This window comes from Pseudophryne corroboree, chromosome 2 (genome assembly GCF_028390025.1).
Source record: "Pseudophryne corroboree isolate aPseCor3 chromosome 2, aPseCor3.hap2, whole genome shotgun sequence".
NCBI classification, from domain to species: Eukaryota; Metazoa; Chordata; class Amphibia; order Anura; family Myobatrachidae; genus Pseudophryne; species Pseudophryne corroboree.
This window is the reverse complement of record NC_086445.1, coordinates 262260181-262280296: the sequence shown is the minus strand read 5'-3', so window position 1 is coordinate 262280296 and position 20116 is coordinate 262260181.

The window sequence follows — 20116 nt, the reverse complement described above, 5'->3', positions numbered from 1 at the left end:
GCCGTTTTCCACTACCTATATATATATATATATATATATATATATACACACCAAACGCCGGCACTCGGTCCGCCCCACAGGGCTATCTTGCTCTGGTGCCCTCCACTGGGGTAAGCACCCCATACATATACAGCAGAAGAATGAGGCGGCACTCAGAGACTGAAATAGCAAAGTGACTTTAGTGCAAAAGCTGCATCAGCAAATCAACGTTTCAGGGTATTTCACCCCTTCGTCAGGATCCTGACGAAGGGGTGAAATACCCCGAAACGTTGATTTGCTGATGCAGCTTTTGCACCAAAGTCACTTTGCTATCTCAGTCTCTGAGTGCCGCCTCATTCTTCTGCTGTGTGTGTGTGTGTGTGTGTGTGTGTGTGTGTGTGTGTGTGTGTGTGTGTGTATATATCCTGGTGTATAATATAAACTGATTCTGACAGTGAATAGATTTCATTTTTGATCTCATGATCTGACTAACTTTAGTAATATATGAGTATATCTAATTTCACTAAATGTGCAAGACTGTGATATTACATCCTCTCTGTAAACAAGCCCCCTCTATCCATGCATCATTGTCTGTACATGGCATCAGTGAGAAGCTTCTCTGGAGAAACAGTCGGCATGATTAAAAATAAAAAAATATCACGCAAAGTGCCGGTGTTCTGTATTTTGCACATATGCAGCACAGCTGCAGAGATCAAGTGATTGACAGTCTGCAGCTGTATGGGGGCAGGGACAGTAGCCTTTTCACAAAACGGAGGTGTGTATCCTCCATTTTGTGGGAGTGCCAAGGCCAGAGTCAGTGCCATAACTAGGTGTGTGCGAAGGGGGCGTTGCACACAGCGCAGTTAGGCTGTGGGCGCACCATTCGCACACACTGATTGCTCCCCACCAGCTGCAGCGCTGCCTTCTGTAGTGTAGTGTAATATTAGTAGCGCTGCGCCCGGCACCTTTCCTGCCAGAGGCAGCGCTGCTAATATACATTACAGTCACAGGCAGCGGCGCACTGTCTGTGAATGTAGACTCCTCACGATCATTCCCCCTCTGCTCAGTCCGCCCCCCTCCTCCTGCTCTTCTCTGCACTGTGTGTGTGCACACACTTCCGGGTTCTGGAGATGACTCCTTGACGGCTGCTGCTGCCTTCACACGAGGGAAGTAAGTTTCTCTCTCCTCTCCCTCCCCTCCTGCAGACTCCATAACATGTAGGTACCAGGGACGTGCAGTCAGGGGAGGCAGGGGAGGCAGTGCCTCCCCTGTCATAATGATTAAGAAAATACAAAGAAGATGCATATGACACATATTCTGTGCCATATGTATCTTCTTAATATTATTCTTAGCGTTGCTGTTTTGTATATGTGTTTGGGAGGCACCGATCGTGGTGCCTCCCGTTGTCACTGGGGAAAGTATGGGGAGCGTGGGGCGGGCACGGGCGGGGACTAGCCATGGGCTGTAAAAGCCCATTGAAAATATATGGGAAAGCGGCACCATTAGTGGTGCCGCTTTCATACAGGGACGTGCTTTCAACATATGAAAGCACGTCCCTGTCAGTGAGGCCACAGTGATTGGCCAGCGGATCCGTCACTGGATCCACTGGCGGAGGAGGTGCGGGCGGCTGGATGCGGCGATGGTGCGGGCGGCGGGATGCGACGGTGGAGCGGGCGTCGGCGGTGCGGGTTGCGGCGGCTGAAATTACCTTTATCCTGCAGAGTTTGGCAGCGGAGCGGTTCCAGTTTCAAAAATGGCGCCTCGGCGTCATTTTTTAAATTCAAGATGGCCGCCGCGAGCCAATCACGGCTCGCCGCGTCATCGCCCCGCCCCCTCCGGCTGACTTATATAAGTCAGCGCGAGGCGGAGGAGAGTCAGTCCGACGGCGGAGGAGGAGCTGTGAAGAGTTTCTGAAGAATGAAGACGCCGGAAGTCCTGGCTGGGCGGCGGCTATGCAAAAGAGCTTAGCAGCCGCCGCCCACCAGGTGAAGACGCTGGAAGCCCTGGGCAGGTGGCGCCCCCCCAGGTGAAGACGCCGGTAGCCCTGGGAAGGCGGCGGCCACGCAAAAGAGCTTAAAGGCCGCCGCCCCCAGGTGAAGACCAGTTTAATAAAGCTTATTTTCAAGACTGTGTGGTGTTTTTATTTTAATATTTTCTTTACAGGTGGACTACAGGTGCCAGCGGGCCCTTTATGTCCAGGCATGCTGGCACTTGTGGTTCTCCAAGTGCCAGCATGCTGGGGCAGGCTTGCTGGGACCTGTAGGCTACCTGTAAAGAACAATATTACTATTCTTTGCTGGTGGACTACAGGTGCCAGCAGGGCCTTTGTGTCCGGGCATGCTGGCACTTGTGGTTCTCCAAGTGCCAGCATGCTGGGGCAGGCTTGCTGGGACCTGTAGGCCTCCTGTAAAGAACAATATTAACACACAATGAACCCCGCACCCACCGCCACCAGGGGTGCGGGTCATAGCACTGGGCTATCAGCCCAGTGCTGGTTATTGCTCGGGAGGGGGGACCCCATTTTTCTTTTTTGGGGTTCCCACTTTCCGAGGAATTCCAACCCTGGGCTGACTGGCTGGGGGGCAGATTAATGTTATGGCAGGGGGACCCCACACTGAGTGTCTCCCCTGCTATGGCATTACTCCCCCTGGCTGCTTCTGCCTAGTGCTGGTTTTACTGGTGTGTTGGGGAACCACACTTTTTTTTTTTTCAGGGGGGGGGGAGGGCTTGTTAGCTGCCAGTGCCTCCCCAACCAGTGACCTCACCGCACGTCACTGGTAGGTACTGTACACCAGTATGTGTATATTAATGTTCTGGGTAGAAAACTAAACAAGATTAAGATAGACTGGCCTTGAAAATAAAGATTTGTAAAAATAAATAATTTAAAAAAAAACCTCCAAAAACTGCACATACATGTTTGTGTGTGTGTGTATATATATATATATATATATATAGTACTACTGTCTGTGACTATCGGACGCTGCCATGCTGTGTAATGTGACCGACTGACGCTACCGTGCTGTGTAATGTGACTGACTGATGCTGCCATGCTGTATAATGTGGCCGATGGACACTACCGTGCTGTATAATGTGGCCGATGGACGCTACCCGGCTACCGTGCTGTGTAATGTGGCCGATGGACGCTACCCGGCTACCGTGCTGTGTAATGTGCCCGACGGACGCTGCCGTGCTGTGTAATGTGACTGATGGACGCTACCGCGCTGTGTAATGTGATTGACCGAAACTATCGCACTGTGTATTGCGACTAATGGATGCCACCGCTCTGCGTAACGTGACTAATGGACGCTACCATGTGGTGTAATGTGACTAATGGATGCTACCGTGTGGTGTAATGTGACTAATGGACGCTACTGTGCAGAGTGAGGTGAGTAACAGACCCTACTGTGCGGTGTAGTGTGAGTAAAGGGTGCTACCGTACGGTGTTATAACTAATAGTGCGGTGTGTGTATGATGGGGGGGGGGGGGCGCCGATGCTATTTCTTGCACACAGCGCTAAAATGTCTAGTTACGGCACTGGCCAGAGTCTCCGTCTTCCAATGGAGATTTCCTGGCATATTGGATGGAGCTGTGGCGGCCAACCTGCGTGACATCATGGGTCACTCAGCTGGCCGATGGTGTTGCAAGTGATCTGATGCTGTTTCCTTGGACGCAGCAGAGTATCACACATGCATGCACGAGGCAGCTACTTATACGAGACGCCTCCTGCTGCATTACCATATGTCAGCATCTCTGCTGCTTGCATGTTGCCGCAATGCTCACTCCAGCCACATCTGAATCAGGCCTTGTTTCTCCATAATCTCCAGGGCCAGAATAAGATCGGTGGGGGCCCCTGGGCAACAAATTTGTGGGGGCCCTATGAATAAAATTATCAAAGTGATTTTATATATATGTGTGTGTGTGTGTGTGTGTGTGTGTGTGTGTGTGTGTACATATACACATAGATATATATATATATATATATATATCTAATATCTAGCAGATGTAGAGGCATTCCAAATGTAAGAATAGCCACTGCTGCTCACCTCTTCTGCTGCTCACACTTTCTGCACCACATGGGGGGTGGGGGGGCCAGACTCTGGTGCCCGACCGAGCCAAGCCTGAGTATACCACTACTCAGCTCTTGTGGCTGCTTCGGTCGCGGCTCTAGACAGTCACGCTGCTTTCAGATCGCAAATGCCGGATCCTACCCGGTAAGAGAAACGTGTCCTTACCGGGTGGGATCCGGCATTTGCTCTCCTCTGCTGGCTTTCCGACCCGGCAATATACCGGGTCGGTTGCCATAGCAGCGGGGGGCGCAGCAGGGGCAGGGGTGGAGGCGGCGCTAGGAGATGAGCTCATCTCCTGTGCCGCCTCTCCCTATGCTGTGAATGGGAGCCGTGTCGCATCGAAACGGCTCCCATTCACACTGCACCTGACCCGGTATTCAACCCGGTAATAACCCTTCTTTTTAATTACGAGTACACAGAAGGACTGACAAAACTTCGGTGATATAATTTGAAGAGCTTGGCCAGTAGTGTTCTTCTGGTGGGCTGCAGCCCTTCTCATGGCAAAAGTGTGAGAGGTTAGACAAGTTTGTTTGCATGAATTTGGTACAGTGTACAGGAGTGTTGTGTGTGGGAGAACTTTATCTGGAGAAAACATTTTGGGGTCTATTCATGAAGCAATGAAAAGTGTGGAGAAGTGAGCCAATGGAGAAGTTGCCAATGTCACCCAATCAGCATTGAAGTAACATTTATATTTTGCATGTGGGAAAGGTGAAGTGAATAAGAAGATGGCGCTAATGTGTCTAAATGAGGAATGGGTGAATAAAGGCAAAAGGGATACTTATCCTATGGGTATAGCTCTATCATCCCACTGTGAATCTTCTTTAATAGACGTTCTCAAATTGAGGTAGTATATGAAAGATAAAATAAAGAAAGGATAATGTGTAGAAACTTCCTGATTTGATAATTCTACAAATTTAGTTGTCTGAATATTTCTGCAAGAGTTGTGGAATCGAGCTCTCTTATTTTAAACAAGAGTGTTTTAACAAAATGCTTATATAGAACTTTTCATCTGTATGTTTATAAGACATTAAAAAAAAAAAAAAAGATTCTGCTTACTAAGCAAAATGTAAGCCAAATGATAACCACTGGTCAGATGTATTTATCCTAAATGGCGTACCTCACTTACACAGTGAGGAGGAAAATAACATCCAAAAAGGTTTCTTTATCAGATTTTTGCAATGATAATGTTAAGCACTCGTTAGCGTACCTCACTTACTTAGTGAGATGCTATTTAGCACATATCATGGTATCTTTGTCTTACGGTGCAGAAATATAGCATACCGTTACTCACGGTGTGATAGCTTTAGTCCCTCTCATCAAGGTTTCTTTTCATCAGCCAGATGCAGGTGATTGGTATAAAAATCACAAGAATTTATTGGTACATAAAAAAGAGTAATAAAAAACAAAGGCTGAAATTTACCAGCATTGATTCATGGGGGTGTGTGATCCTAGGGAAGGGGACCCCTTGGGGGAGCAAAGTTCCGGTTCAGTGCTCCACAATCAAATTGAAAATTATGAAATAGAAAGCGGGGGACTTACCTTTCCAGGGTCACACACCAAGTCCAGAGCCAATGCCTCCTTAGAGCCAACGCGTTTCGAGTCTTCTGAGACTCTTTTTCAAGGCATAAGGGTGCATAAGGGTGCACAGTAAAGTCTTCTTCTTCACTTCACCTTTCCCACATGTATTTGGACTGTCTGGGATAAGTCCTATAGAAGTAATGAGGCCGCTATAAAGTCTATTGAAGCGCCAAGTAAACCCCAAACAAAACCTTTTTCCAGTATTTATATTTTGCATACTATACAATTGTACGGAGCAGCTGATTGGTTGCCATGGGCAACTTCTCCACAGGCTCACTTCTCCACTCTTTTCACTGCTTCATGAATAGACCCCTGTGTCACATATGTAATCAGCCATTGTACCACACAATGGGGCAGATGTATTAAGCCTGGAGAAGTGATAAAGCAGTGATAAGTGGAAGGTGATAACGCACCAGGCAATCAGCTCCTGTCATTTTTCAAACCCGTAGTGATTGGCTGGTGCGTTATCACCTGGCACTTATCACTTCTTTATCACTATCTAGAAAAAGAAGGTTTGATACTGGTCTGTAGTTGGTCATGCAGTTGGGATTTAAATTCATTTTTTTAAGAAGAGGTTTAACAATTGCTTCCTTTAGAGGATCAGGAAAAATGCCTGTCTGCATTGGACTACTTTTGCAAAGACACACCTAATTATATCCATACACCCTATTAAAAGCTTGGTAAGGCAGGGTCCAGATGACAGGTAGTGGGACACAAAATTTGGTCAATTTCAGCCATGTCCTTTACAGCCATTTGGGTCAAAACTGGTCGATGAAGATAGGTGACTTATATTGGCAGGCTTGGTAGTTTGGCACTCCTTTGATGGCACTGTAGAGATTCCAGCCCAGATGGCGGATATTTTATACTTCAAATAAGTTTGCGAACTCGTTGCATCTTGCCTGGGAGAGTGTCGCATAAGGCTGCAGGCCTTGCAAGGCATCTCCACTGTGCGGAAAAGTTGAGCTGGCCTATTGTTTGCTGCCGTGATCTCATTTTACAGGAACTCTGATTTCTTTTGGGTGATTGTTGATTGATATTCTTCATTTTGCTTTATTAGTTTATCATGTCCTCTATCAGGTTACTCTTCCTCCATCATCTTTCCAGCCTACGCCCCCTTTTCTTGAGCTTATTAACACTGTTGTCAAACCAGGGAGCTGGACGGTGTGGTTTACGAGGTTGTATATGTACAGGGGCGATAATATTAATTGCAGCCAAAACATCCCTATTATAGTAACGGACTAGGAAACAGGGATCTTCACAGGCCCCCAGTATTGCAGAGCCTAGGGAGTCAAAACCCTCCTTGGATGATACCTGGTCAACTCCATTGGCAGAGATCTAATTTGAGTGGTTGCAACTGACAACCAAAACTAAACAGGAGGATTTCTACAGTACATATGGTGGGCTAGGGAAAGGGTGGCAGGGTGGTGTAGTGTGGCATTGTTTAAAAAAAAGAAAGACAAAGCAGTGTGTAGATTATAGAGATGACAGCTGGAAGGTTGCTGGTGAGGCATTGCATGGCAGAATCACATTATTTATTGTTGAATTGTAGATCCTGGCCCCTTTAAAGTGTGGATACAGTATGAAGAGACTCCTACATACACTGCCATGTAGACAGAATCTAGATATTTATGCCAACTAAATGGGGCAACATTGGATCACACTAAAGCCCAGTACACACTAGGTGATCCCCACCGACGCCAGTATTGGCGGTGGCGGGAACCTGGCAGGGTGCGCATCAGTAAGTGCATATACACTTGCCGATGCCAGCGGGGAAGGCAGCGACAGCAATGCTGCATCTGCAGCACGACTGTCGTTAACGAGGACTTCCCTAGTCTGTACATGTTCAGACATGGAGGGGGTCGTTAACGATGCGCTGGGAGCGCGCATCGTTAACGACATTGAGTGTACACACTGGACGAGATTGTAAAAGATCTCGCTCAGATCGGCCCTTCTGAGCGAGATCTTTCACTTTCTTATCTGGTGTGTATGGGGCTTAGATTTGGATTTGTACGCACACTCCGTTGTTTTACATACACATTTCATGGTTTATAGTCTGCACATGCGCAAAACGGGTTTTGCAATATTGGTAACAGCCACCCCTTAGCTGCAGCATGATTGACATGCTGTCGCATTTGGGACGGTGACTGGGTCCATTATACAAAATAGGAGTGTGTCGCCCCCATTTTGTAGGAGTGTCAGGCCCAGGGTCTGCGTTATCAGATGCAGACTTCCTGTACTCGGCTGTCCAGTAAGCTTCAGCTAATGCAGACTGACCAAGGTCTGCTACCATCGCAAGTCACAACAGATGGTTACAATGTTGCTCATTGATTTGTATCATGCAGATGCATGCAGGAGGCATCAATCTCCTAGAGATGCCTCCTGCTGCATTTGAATTTTATTTGTACAGTATTGCGCAGTGCTTCTCTGTGGCTGTGTAATACCTTGCAAATCAGAATCAGGCCCAGAGAGGCATGCAGTGAGCCCAGCAGGGTCGATGCAAGGTCTCTCTGCACCCTAGGCAAGGCTTCAGCCTAATGCCCGATAACCTACAAACCCCACCACCTCTCGGAGGGGAGATGCAGGTGGCCACTAGGTGAGCTGGGGTGAATTACATCTTTATACATATACAGATAAAAGGGACAACACTCAAGGACTTCTAAAGTGAAAAAGTATATTGTAAACAAAGTCACAAAATTTTGTTACTTTGTTCACAATGTACTTTCACTTCAAAACCTTGAGTGACGACCATCTTTCTGCCTATGTACTGTACACAATCTAGCTGGCATGTTAGGAATCATATAGTACGCTGAGGCAAATTTCATATTTTTTCTGAGTGCCGTTATACTGTAAGCTCATTATTGTGTTGCATCCCCCTATGTTTAAGTTCATTACTGACTCCCCCCCCCCCTCCTCCATATGTACTGTATTGTGCCCCAGAGACTGTGTTTTCCCTATTATGCTGTTCACAAGTACAAACCACCCATCGGGTTGTAAGATCTGTACTGTCTGTGCTCCAACAGAAACCCCCATGGGTTACTTACCGAAAAGTTGCTTTCTTATTTTCTCTTGTAATTGACATGGTTGCTCTTACAGGCAGCATCAGCATTACAGCAACTACAGCCTGTTTGAGAGCTGGGATCCAGGGGCCTAGAAGAGGTGCATCAGGGCTATGAAGAGCAGCCGTGCTGCGCCCCTCAGAAACCATAGTTACACCCGCCTCCTATGTGCCTTCACTTACACGTGTCAGCACGGAGGAAGCATTGAGACACTATGTCGTACAGCCTAATAGCGGGGGCTGCACCTAATTAGACCCGCCGCAGCAGCAGCCAGCACAGTGTAAAAGGAGGAAGGCGCATACAGAGACATCCTTAATATTTTCTAGATTAATTCAGTGGCTCCCTCCAGTAGCCGGCGCCCCTAGGCAGCCGCCTAAAGCTGCAATAAATGGTGGCAAACTGCTCTAATCAAGCTGGTAACAATCCTCAGGTGCTGCGGGAGGGGGTTACTCTAGACAAGAAAAACAAAAGGGATTTTTCCCACGCACTCTTCTGGCTGTTAGTAAGAAGAACTACATACTATGTAATAATAGAAAATGTAGAGCTCTTCGTTACATATGTTTTGCAAAAGATATGATAAGCCTCCAGGCCACTTCATGGCTGCTCTATTACTGGAGGTCCCTAACTAAGCATAAGTCCAGGGCTTGGACCCCACAAAGTCGGCTCAGGCCCGACCACCCTAGGGCAGCACACCATTGAAATACTAAAGTGTTAATATGTGTTAAGAAAGAAGCAGAAGCTATGGGTTAGAAAGTGCTACAGAAATAAGGGTGTTAATAAAATACTCAAAAGAGTAATATTACTGAAAAAATAGGAGTGTTACATAAGTGCTAAATAAATAATATGGCGTGCTGCCCCAAGGTAGCCCAGTCACACTAGACCTGAGGGGTACCACTCCCCAAACTCACACATAGCATAATAATAATAATAATAATAATAATAATAATAATCACTATGGGTCATACAATTGCTTAATGTACGGACACATGATAATGGCACATACAAAACATATCCAGATTGAGAGCTAGCTTACCTGGAGGCACCCCTGTATCCTCCAAATGGCACCACAGGACCCAGCATGCCCTCCTAATGCTGGCTCCATCTATGCCTCACTGAACTGCAATAAATGGTGGCAAACTGCTCTAATCAAGCTGGTAACAATCCTCAGGTGCTGCGGGAGTGGGTTACTCTAGACAAGAAAAACAAAAGGGATTTTTCACACGCACTCTGCTGGCTGTTAGTAAGAAGAACTATATACTATGTAATAATAGAAAATGTAGAGCTCTTCGTTACATATGTTTTGCAAAAGATATGATAAGCCTCCAGGCCACTTCACGGCTGCTCTATTACTGGAGGTCCCTAACTAAGCATAAGTCCAGGGCTTGGACCCCACAAAGTCGGCTCAGGCCCGACCAACCTAGGGCAGCACACCATTGAAATACTAAAGTGTTAATATGTGTTAAGAAAGAAGCAGAAGCTATGGGTTAGAAAGTGCTACAGAAATAAGGGTGTTAATAAAATACTCAAAAGAGTAATGATAAAGCTAAATATTTATCTTATTTAAAACCCTTTAAGAGGTCTAAGAACACTGTACGCTATTGACGTATGGAGTACCGTAAGGGTACGCACGTTGCGTAACAATCACTTAGCCGTGGTCGAGACGCTCAAGCGTCACGTTCGCTCACAGCCAAGAGATCACAGGCAGGCACGCTATTGGCTGCCGACTAGATAAAGCCAAATATGTATCCTATATATCACACTATAAAGAGGTTAAGAAACACTGTACGCAACTGGCGCACGAGGTACCGTAAGGGTACGCTCTTAGCGTAGCGGACGCTGTATCGGGAGCGAGCCGCTCGAGCGACACAAACGCTCGCGAGAATACGCTGTTGGTATCGGGCACACTATAGGTGTAGCGGACGCTCGAGACCACGAGGAGATCACGAGCGGCGCAGACGCTCACAATGTTGAACCTTTATATTTAAACCATAAACAATGTATCATACGGGAAAACCTTTGTGTAGTGATAGAATGTAGATGCAACACAGTGTAACCTTATTAACTTAAAAGCTGTTCGAGCGTCACCGACGCTCTGAGAATACTTAACACTATAAGAAATACACAAATACCGTGCTTAGGGTCTAACGCCTTATATGAATGTTATGCTTGCAAAAAGAATAATACAGTACAAGTCATACACTACAATATAACATAGACTAACTAACCAGATAACTACACAGGAAATACAATACAATACAATACAAGTACGTTTTAAGGGAAAAATAAGAGAGAAAGAGGAGAAGAGAGAGAGAGAGAGAGAGATGGCTCACAATAACAAGAAAAACAATATGATTGCGGAGAAAACTTACGCACAAAGGGGAACGATCGCATGCGCCTCTGGACATCCAGCTCCCGATTATCAGCAATGAGAACCGTTGAAGAGTGAGAGCTGGATGTGATCGGCTTGTCTATTTATGCCCCACACACAATACAGTTCAATGGTCCCTACAATCTCATTGTTCATTGGACACAGGAATTCGTCTTCGCATTATAACAAAAGGTCATAAGTTGATTCATACAGGTGGGCTGTGACCATTTCCAACTGCTCAGGTGGGTGGGAAACTAGGTTTCCCGCCGCATGGATAAGTAAGTGCAAATAATAGTAAATGGACATAAACTTCTTATGTCCATAACTATTCGCACGAGCGATTAATTCGCTTCAAACCAACACCGGAATATTGCTAATTAAATACTCTTCCGATGGATACTAAACACCACTATATGACCCCTGTCTGACCCTTCGTATCAAACAAAGAGGGATCTCTCTGTCCATGAACATGCTATATTAACTAAACTTTCAGAATCTATCAAAGGGACCATGATCTACAAAATACATTATATAGTGAAAATATGTAACGATTGAGTCGCACGCTACGAACACATAAACTCTACCGTAAATGCACATACCGTGCGCCTGCGGGTGCCCGCAACAGCGAGTATGCGCACGCACGGGAGAGCGCACGCATGTGCAGCGCGGACCTGTATGAGGTGCAAATATGGCAGTGTGCATCGTGATATTTTTCTGACTTTGACAGTCCACCCTTTGGCAGTCAACAATAACTGCCACCTTCTAAAACATTTCAAAACGAGAAAAATATATGTCAAGTGTAAATACATTTCCATGGTTGGGTAAGGGAGGAGAGGAGAAGGTGTGAAGAGGGTATGACCTAGTGAGATAGCAGAAGCATGTGTGTATGAATCCGTGTTTGGGGGGTCATGTATCATCGTGCCGTACGTGTTGTACATCAAGCTTCGAGGTATTGCGAAGTATACATTTGAATTCCTTCTTATCCCGCGGTATGGGTCTGTGGATGGGCTGTCAAACTTTACCGAGCTCTTTTCGGATTTTGGTTGCAACAAAATGGGGAGCACATTTTAGTTGATGATACATGAATGGGGAAATATGTGATTGCTGATATCTGTGCCTGTATTCCCTATCGACTATGTGTGTCATTACCTGAAGGTTGTAGAGATGAAGAAAAAGAACACTTATGGTAAATGCAGTGGTATTCTATGTCAGGTTAATGAACATTTGTCGGTTGAAGTCTTGTTCGGTGTCTGTTGAATGCAGTCTTCTTTGTGCTTTTGCCCAAAAGGTGCAAGCAAAAAGCTTTGTCAATGTCCATAGACTTACAAAAGTGTTGGGCTAGCGTAATTTTAAAATTTCTAGGGAAACTCGGGGTCTATGGCATAGTTCATCAAATATCTGTGTATAAGGTTGTCAAAACTTCTTCTTTAATCCATCAGTTGTCTGTATACTGGATCATCAAATTCCTCGTCCAAGTGGGTCTTTTTACCTTGGAGAAAACGGAAAAACAGGTGAAAGAAACGGACCGTATAATCGCATTTTCATCACATCATTGTTTCTACCGTTGGGTCATAAATCAAATCCATTGGAATTACAATTTCCTCACTCCTTAGAGTCATTACCCTGGTACTTCGTTTACACTTTGTTAAAGCCTGACCGCATCTAAATATCAAGCCAATCGTTATGACAACACCTAAGATACATAGGAGAAACTTCCCAACATCCATTATGACTCCTTGAGCCCATTCTCCTAAACCAGAGAACCAATTTCGCGGGTTCAACCATGACACCCAACCAGTCAGCTCATTACCCACAGCAGCAAGAGTGAGATTGTGTCTCCTGCGAAATTCCCACTTCAGTTGGAGAATATCGTCCATCTTTTGGTCTATGACCTCGACCGGATCCTCGGTGCTATTCGTAATATATGTGCAACATTTCACGCCGTACTGTGTTGCCAGTGTGACACAATATCCGCCTGTCACTGCCGTGAGATAATTGAGAATCATTCTATGCTGAACCAGTTCTGTTTTATAAGCTTGAAGTTCTCTTCCAGTATACCTAAACGTGTCATTATACATTTCTGTGATATTGTCTAACAAATTTGCGAGCGCAGATATGTATTTATAATTCAACACTCCTCTGGCGGTGCGAGTGAGGTCTAACACAAGCAGAACCTGAATCCCGGTGGATTCATGGATCAGATCAGAGGCCGGATGCTCTGACCTTTCTGTCAGTTGCCTTTTAACTACGTTGTCGTAGTGGGTGTGAGTATAAGGAGCTTGGGCACCACGGTGTATATCTTTCATTTTGGCATGTGATACAGTCATTACCTCAGGCAGTACTTTTCCAATACAACACAATCCTTCAGAGTTTGGGGCAAGCCACTTATACGCCTTCCTCCCGCATATGAAATATGCATCATCGGGGAGAACATATGGGACGGAGTAGGACATAACCATATTACACATCCTCCATGTGAAATCTCCTACCCCTAATTCTCCCATCTGTCTAGTACACGTATCAGTTTGTACGATATGTGCACAGTATCCTGGTGATACCTCTCCAACTCTCATAATCCTACTTCCTAGGGTATACCTATATCGGAAAGATTTTTCTCTACTGGCTATGTGGCGTATAAGCTCTGTATCTGTAGGCATTCTATCTGCTCTATATGAAAAGGTCATGGTTTGGTTACTCCATGACACTTCCCAATTTCCCGGCTTTCGGGGATTGGTAATGTTAAAACATATTAGGGATCTATCCACATGATATTGGTGGAGCTTCAAACTAGGAGGACTGGAGATATTAAACCTCCTGTCCACCGGTCTCCCACCCTTTAGCTCAAGTACCTCCCCTACCATTAAAGGAAATGGTACTAGCCCTGATTTGCTGTGACCTTGAGGTACTTGAGAGCATACCCAACAATCTGTTTGATTTAACACACTACCCACTAAGGAGTGATAGTCACTCAATGAATGCCGGTCCATGTGGATATTAAAACTGGATTGGCATTTCTTAATGCACCCATCCTCAACTACGTTGTCACAAAGCCTGCAGATACAGTTTTCTTCAGCTAACAATCCTTCACAATTTCTTCTATTGTCAATACTATCGGATCGTTTTCTGATACTCGCCTTTACTTGTTGATTAAGTTGTTCTTGGAAAACTACGCCTCCATCTTTGTCATCAGAACCTTTCTAGATCCTTTCTCGACCTCCCTGGTACTCTCGCTGGAACAGACTGCTCTGGTCAACATCATGGTCAACAGGAAAATCCATATCACAGTCTCTTTGGGCAAGTCCATCTTACAGGAGGAGAAAAGAAGAAATTTGTAATGGGGGCACAGGAAAACAGTTTGAGGGGGAGAGAAACTTGTTACGATAATAAGTTCTCTAGTCTTGTCGTTCTTCTTGTTCTGCTGTCATCTCAAAGGTGCTGTCTCTCAGTCTTCCAAACGAACATTTCGGTGATGCAATATTCCTTCCAAACCAGCGATCTTTCTGTAAGGAGCAAAAATCTTGCATTACCATTTGTCTAACTGATGTGTGACATACCATCTTTAAAACATGAAAACATGAGTGAGAAGAGGGAGAGGGAAAAAAAAACAACAAGAGAGAGAGAACCGTTCATATATGTATATATCACATAAATCAACAATAAACAACAACAGGGAAAAACATTTTTCAAACATTTTAAAACATTGTCAGATCATCAGGCTGTCATATCTACATGTCCAATGGTTTCCTTGCGCAGTCCCTCCCACCAGCATCTCCATACTCCACCCTCTGTATCTGGCCAGGATACATTGATGTGGGTAGGTCATGCTGGGGTTTGGTAGACTTCTGCAAAGACCAAGCAGGCATGCAATGTTTGAGTCCTACCAATAATCGTCAGAGATGGGGAGAGAAAAAGAAACATTTCACAAATACATTTACAACGTTTCACCCGGTCATTCCTGTGTCTTCAGAGAATGACCTCCCAATTTATTAACTGTTACCTCAGGCTTACCATCAGTCCTAATGATCACTTTTTATAATTTGGTGTGTCATAATTTTGCTCATTTCCTTGTCTAGGGGGTCTGACTTTATGTGGGCTGTTACAGTTACTGGCATAATGCCCTTCTCTTTTACAAAGGTAACAAACCCTGGGTTTCCTCCAAGTGTCAATGACCTGAGGTCTTGGTTGATTTGATGCCTCCTCAAACGCTCGGATGCTCATCACCATCAACCGTTTTCCCTGCGCTTCCCTGCTTCCTTGGATATCATGGTTTTGTTGTCTAGGGGGGCGATATGACTTTTGTCTACTTCCTGATCTACAATCTCTTGCAAAATGACCTTCCTTCTGACAATTATAACAGATTTCCACATTTGAATTTCTCGCAGGGGTTTGGGGCTTATGCTGGGGTGGTCTTGTGGTTAGGGCCTGTATACTTGCGGCCATTAACTTGTCACTTTGTGACTCCCTGTGTCTGGTGATATTTCGATCATGATCAATAGCGGCCTCTCTTAATGCGGCCACTGAGATATTTCTCCAGTTTGGGTTGGTGGTCTGTACCCTTGTTCTCAATACCTCCTTTAAACCATTCATTAATACCTTAACCGTTATTTCTCTATGCTGTGCGCATGTTTTGATGTCTGTGATCCCAGTGTTCCTAGCCATTACTTGCAGTGCTCGATTGAAATAATTGGAAATACTTTCCCTTTCGTTTTGTCTTATGGAGAAGATTTCATTCCACTTGACAACGGCAGGGAAATATACTTCCAACTGTCGGTTTATCTGCTTAATACATTTCTGATTGTGTTCCTCCGTTTGAGGTACTTCTGTGTCTAATTGACAATCAGTAATAAATTTCGCAGAGTCAACACCGGAGGGCAAACATGCCCTCAGCACTGTCCGCCAATCTTTGTTGGTGGGTTCTGTTGAGTTTCCTAGTTCTTTAATGAACCTTTGACATGCGACTAGATTTTTCCTAGGATCAGGAAATTCAGACATAATTGATCTCAATTCGGTCCGGGACCAGGGACAGCGCATTGCACTGTCCTGGACGGGAATGGTTCCCTGATCGTCAGTCTTCCCATTGGGGACTGTGATCACCCTGACAGGACTAAACTCAATTACATCACCTTGTTTTGGTCTTACAATATGGGGTACATTTGTTTGTGCGTGATATAAAATATTGTACGTACCTGTGGACACGACCTCACCTGACCCTCCGTTAGGGGGTTTGATTATTGCCTTTACCGAATTGGTCGCGTCCACCTGGATGTCTTGTGTGATGGCTGCTGAAAGAGGTGCCGACATCGTGTTGGGTTCACTTTCTTGTTTGTATTCCTGAGGGAAGTTTGACATGGGGTGCGACTTGCACGGGTTAACATTTGTAATTTTTACACTTTCATTTTCATAAACATTATTACATTTTACACTTTCATTCTTAATACAGTTACTAAGTGCATTTTTATCGTACACCATTGTGCCTTTCTCCGCAACCATAATCCTCTCCATTGCCATATCTCTCCTCCCAAGATGAGAGTCAGATATGTCAGTTAACTCTCTTTGCATTTCACTTTCCTGTTGCCATAATTTTAAACAATCATAATGTTTGATCCGTTTCTTTGCTGGTTTAATAAGACCTATCCTTCTCCTTAGATTTAGTAACACTTCTGGGCTAAAGCTACCTACTCTTGGGAATTTCTCCCCGTCATGTACAGTCATTCTCTCCCATTCATCACATAAAACCTCTGTGTGTGAACCGTATTTTTCACACATTACATACCTTGCCGACCCGATTGGTCGGTTTACTAAATCAACCCGAACCGAGGTTGATCGCCCCCTACCTGAACAACTGGCCCCCATAACTTGCAGGTGTTGCTTTTCTTCAGCGAACCCTTACAAAAACCAAGATGTCCGGGGCAGGCTGGCGGTGAAGTTTACCGAGTACTCCACTCACTTCTCGCCCACGTTGGCCAGTACTGCAATCACTGTATCCAGAGCTGTTGTACCCAACCTAGGGCCCCTGTGAACCTTAATTTACTGGGGCGCGTTCCCCAGCAAGTATCGGTTGTTGGATAGTTCCTGAGTGACCAGCGAACTTCCCTTAAAATAAAAAAAAATTCACAAATCACGTTAAAATGTACAAATAGCGTTTATGACCCCTCTAGTGTACACAAATGGTACTGGGTCAAATTACTAACTAATGCACACAATTACGTGCGGTACAATCGTTCAGCACATAAGCAACTAATCTTATGTGCGGAGCGACCAGTGGAATCGAAAATTACTGCTGCGAATTCCTTCAGCCAGAGCTTTATGGCCTATATGGGTTCCGCACCAACCCTTCCTGGTGTTGTGCTACTCGTCTATATAGCGGACTTCTTAGTCTGCTGTAACTGGACCTCCTGGTCTTGTTCTGGACCTCCTGGTCTGTGCTACAGTATGACCTCCTGGTCTGCTATACTCTAATGCTCAAATTTTATGTTTAACCAGGGATGCCTCCCTAGCCACCATGCACGTCACTTACATGTATGTACCTTCACGAGAACTCGATACTTTTCTTGTGGTTCAACCTCAAAATTGTATACAACACACTCACTCACCACATGTACACTTTTGTTTCTATTTCTATTTCTGCGCAGAAATTTTTCTTTAGACCAGATGTGTTGTAAATTTGGAGAAGGATCTGTTAATTTAACTTTCGGATATTAAAATAGATTTGCGCTATTTATCGCGTTTTGCGCTATTTATCGCCTGTTAAAAATCAACACTATCGTGTGACTTGAGTTACGTGGGCGTACCCAGACGCTCCGTTGCGTAATTTACGCTGCGTGCGTCGGCCTTTGCGTACGCGAGTCTCAGCCCTTTGTTAGAGACACGTGTACACAAAGCCAATGTCCACCGTAACACAACTAACACGTTTATCAATGTAGATGATCCTCGATCATCTACCGAGCACCACACCAATCTCTCCTTGTACCTTTAGGTAGAGTTGCTTGTGCGCTTTACAATTTATCCCTTAATATATTACTTTTACACTTTAACTATGAAATAGCGACAAATCTCTTTTAGCACGTTTATCAATTATAAAATGGCAAACAGGAGAGTGATATATGAAAATACACGAAAAAGAAATGCAGATATGCGTGTGTGCGTACGCAAGGTAGAAATAAACAGTTTTAAAAGACACTAGCGTGTTGTTCTTACCTCCGGTTCCGGATTCCCTCAGCACCCTTTACTAAGCGAAGCAGACGCTTATCCCGTCAGTACTGTGAAGAATATGATCTCCCGCCCTTTGCTGATGGATAATGTCTGCTGGAATTACCTAGCAGAGATATGTGAAGGACTGGACGAGCCGCCAATTGATAAAGCTAAATATTTATCTTATTTAAAACCCTTTAAGAGGTCTAAGAACACTGTACGCTATTGACGTATGGAGTACCGTAAGGGTACGCACGTTGCGTAACAATCGCTTAGCCGTGGTCGAGACGCTCAAGCGTCACGTTCGCTCACGGCCAAGAGATCACAGGCAGGCACGCTATTGGCTGCCGACTAGATAAAGCCAAATATGTATCCTATATATCACACTATAAAGAGGTTAAGAAACACTGTACGCAACTGGCGCACGAGGTACCGTAAGGGTACGCTCTTAGCGTAGCGGACGCTGTATCGGGAGCGAGCCGCTCGAGCGACACAAACGCTCGCGAGAATACGCTGTTGGTATCGGGCACACTATAGGAGAGCGACTACCGTAATGCTACGCTATCAGCGTAGCGGACGCTCGAGACCACGAGGAGATCACGAGCGGCGCAGACGCTCACAATGTTGAACCTTTATATTTAAACCATAAACAATGTATCATACGGGAAAACCTTTGTGTAGTGACAGAATGTAGATGCAACACAGTGTAACCTTATTAACTTAAAAGCTGTTCGAGCGTCACCGACGCTCTGAGAATACTTAACACTATAAGAAATACACAAATACCGTGCTTAGGGTCTAACGCCTTATATGAATGTTATACTTGCAAAAAGAATAATACAGTACAAGTCATACACTACAATATAACATAGACTAACTAACCAGATAACTACACAGGAAATACAATACAATACAAGTACGTTTTAAGGGAAAAATAAGAGAGAAAGAGGAGAAGAGAGAGAGAGAGAGAGATAGAGAGATATGGCTCACAATAACAAGAAAAACAATATGATTGCGGAGAAAACTTACGCACAAAGGGGAACGATCGCATGCGCCTCTGGACATCCAGCTCCCGATTATCAGCAATGAGAACCGTTGAAGAGTGAGAGCTGGATGTGATCGGCTTGTCTATTTATGCCCCACACACAATACAGTTCAATGGTCCCTACAATCTCATTGTTCATTGGACACAGGAATTCGTCTTCGCATTATAACAATAGGTCATAGGTTGATTCATACAGGTGGGCTGTGACCATTTCCAACTGCTCAGGTGGGTGGGAAACTAGGTTTCCCGCCGCATGGATAAGTAAGTGCAAATAATAGTAAATGGACATAAACTTCTTATGTCCATAACTATTCGCACGAGCGATTAATTCGCTTCAAACCAACACCGGAATATTGCTAATTAAATACTCTTCCGATGGATACTAAACACCACTATATGACCCCTGTCTGACCCTTCGTATCAAACAAAGAGGGATCTCTCTGTCCATGAACATGCTATATTAACTAAACTTTCAGAATCTATCAAAGGGACCATGATCTACAAAATACATTATATAGTGAAAATATGTAATGATTGAGTCGCACGCTACGAACACATAAACTCTACCGTAAATGCACATACCGTGCGCCTGCGGGTGCCCGCAACAGCGAGTATGCGCACGCACGGGAGAGCGCACGCATGCGCAGCGCGGACCTGTATGAGGTGCAAATATGGCAGTGTGCATCGTGATATTTTTCTGACTTTGACAGTAATATTAGTGAAAAAATAGGAGTGGTACATAAGTGCTAAATAAATAATATGGCGTGCTGCCCCAAGGTAGCCCAGTCACACCAGACCTGAGGGGTACCACTCCCCAAACTCACACACAGCA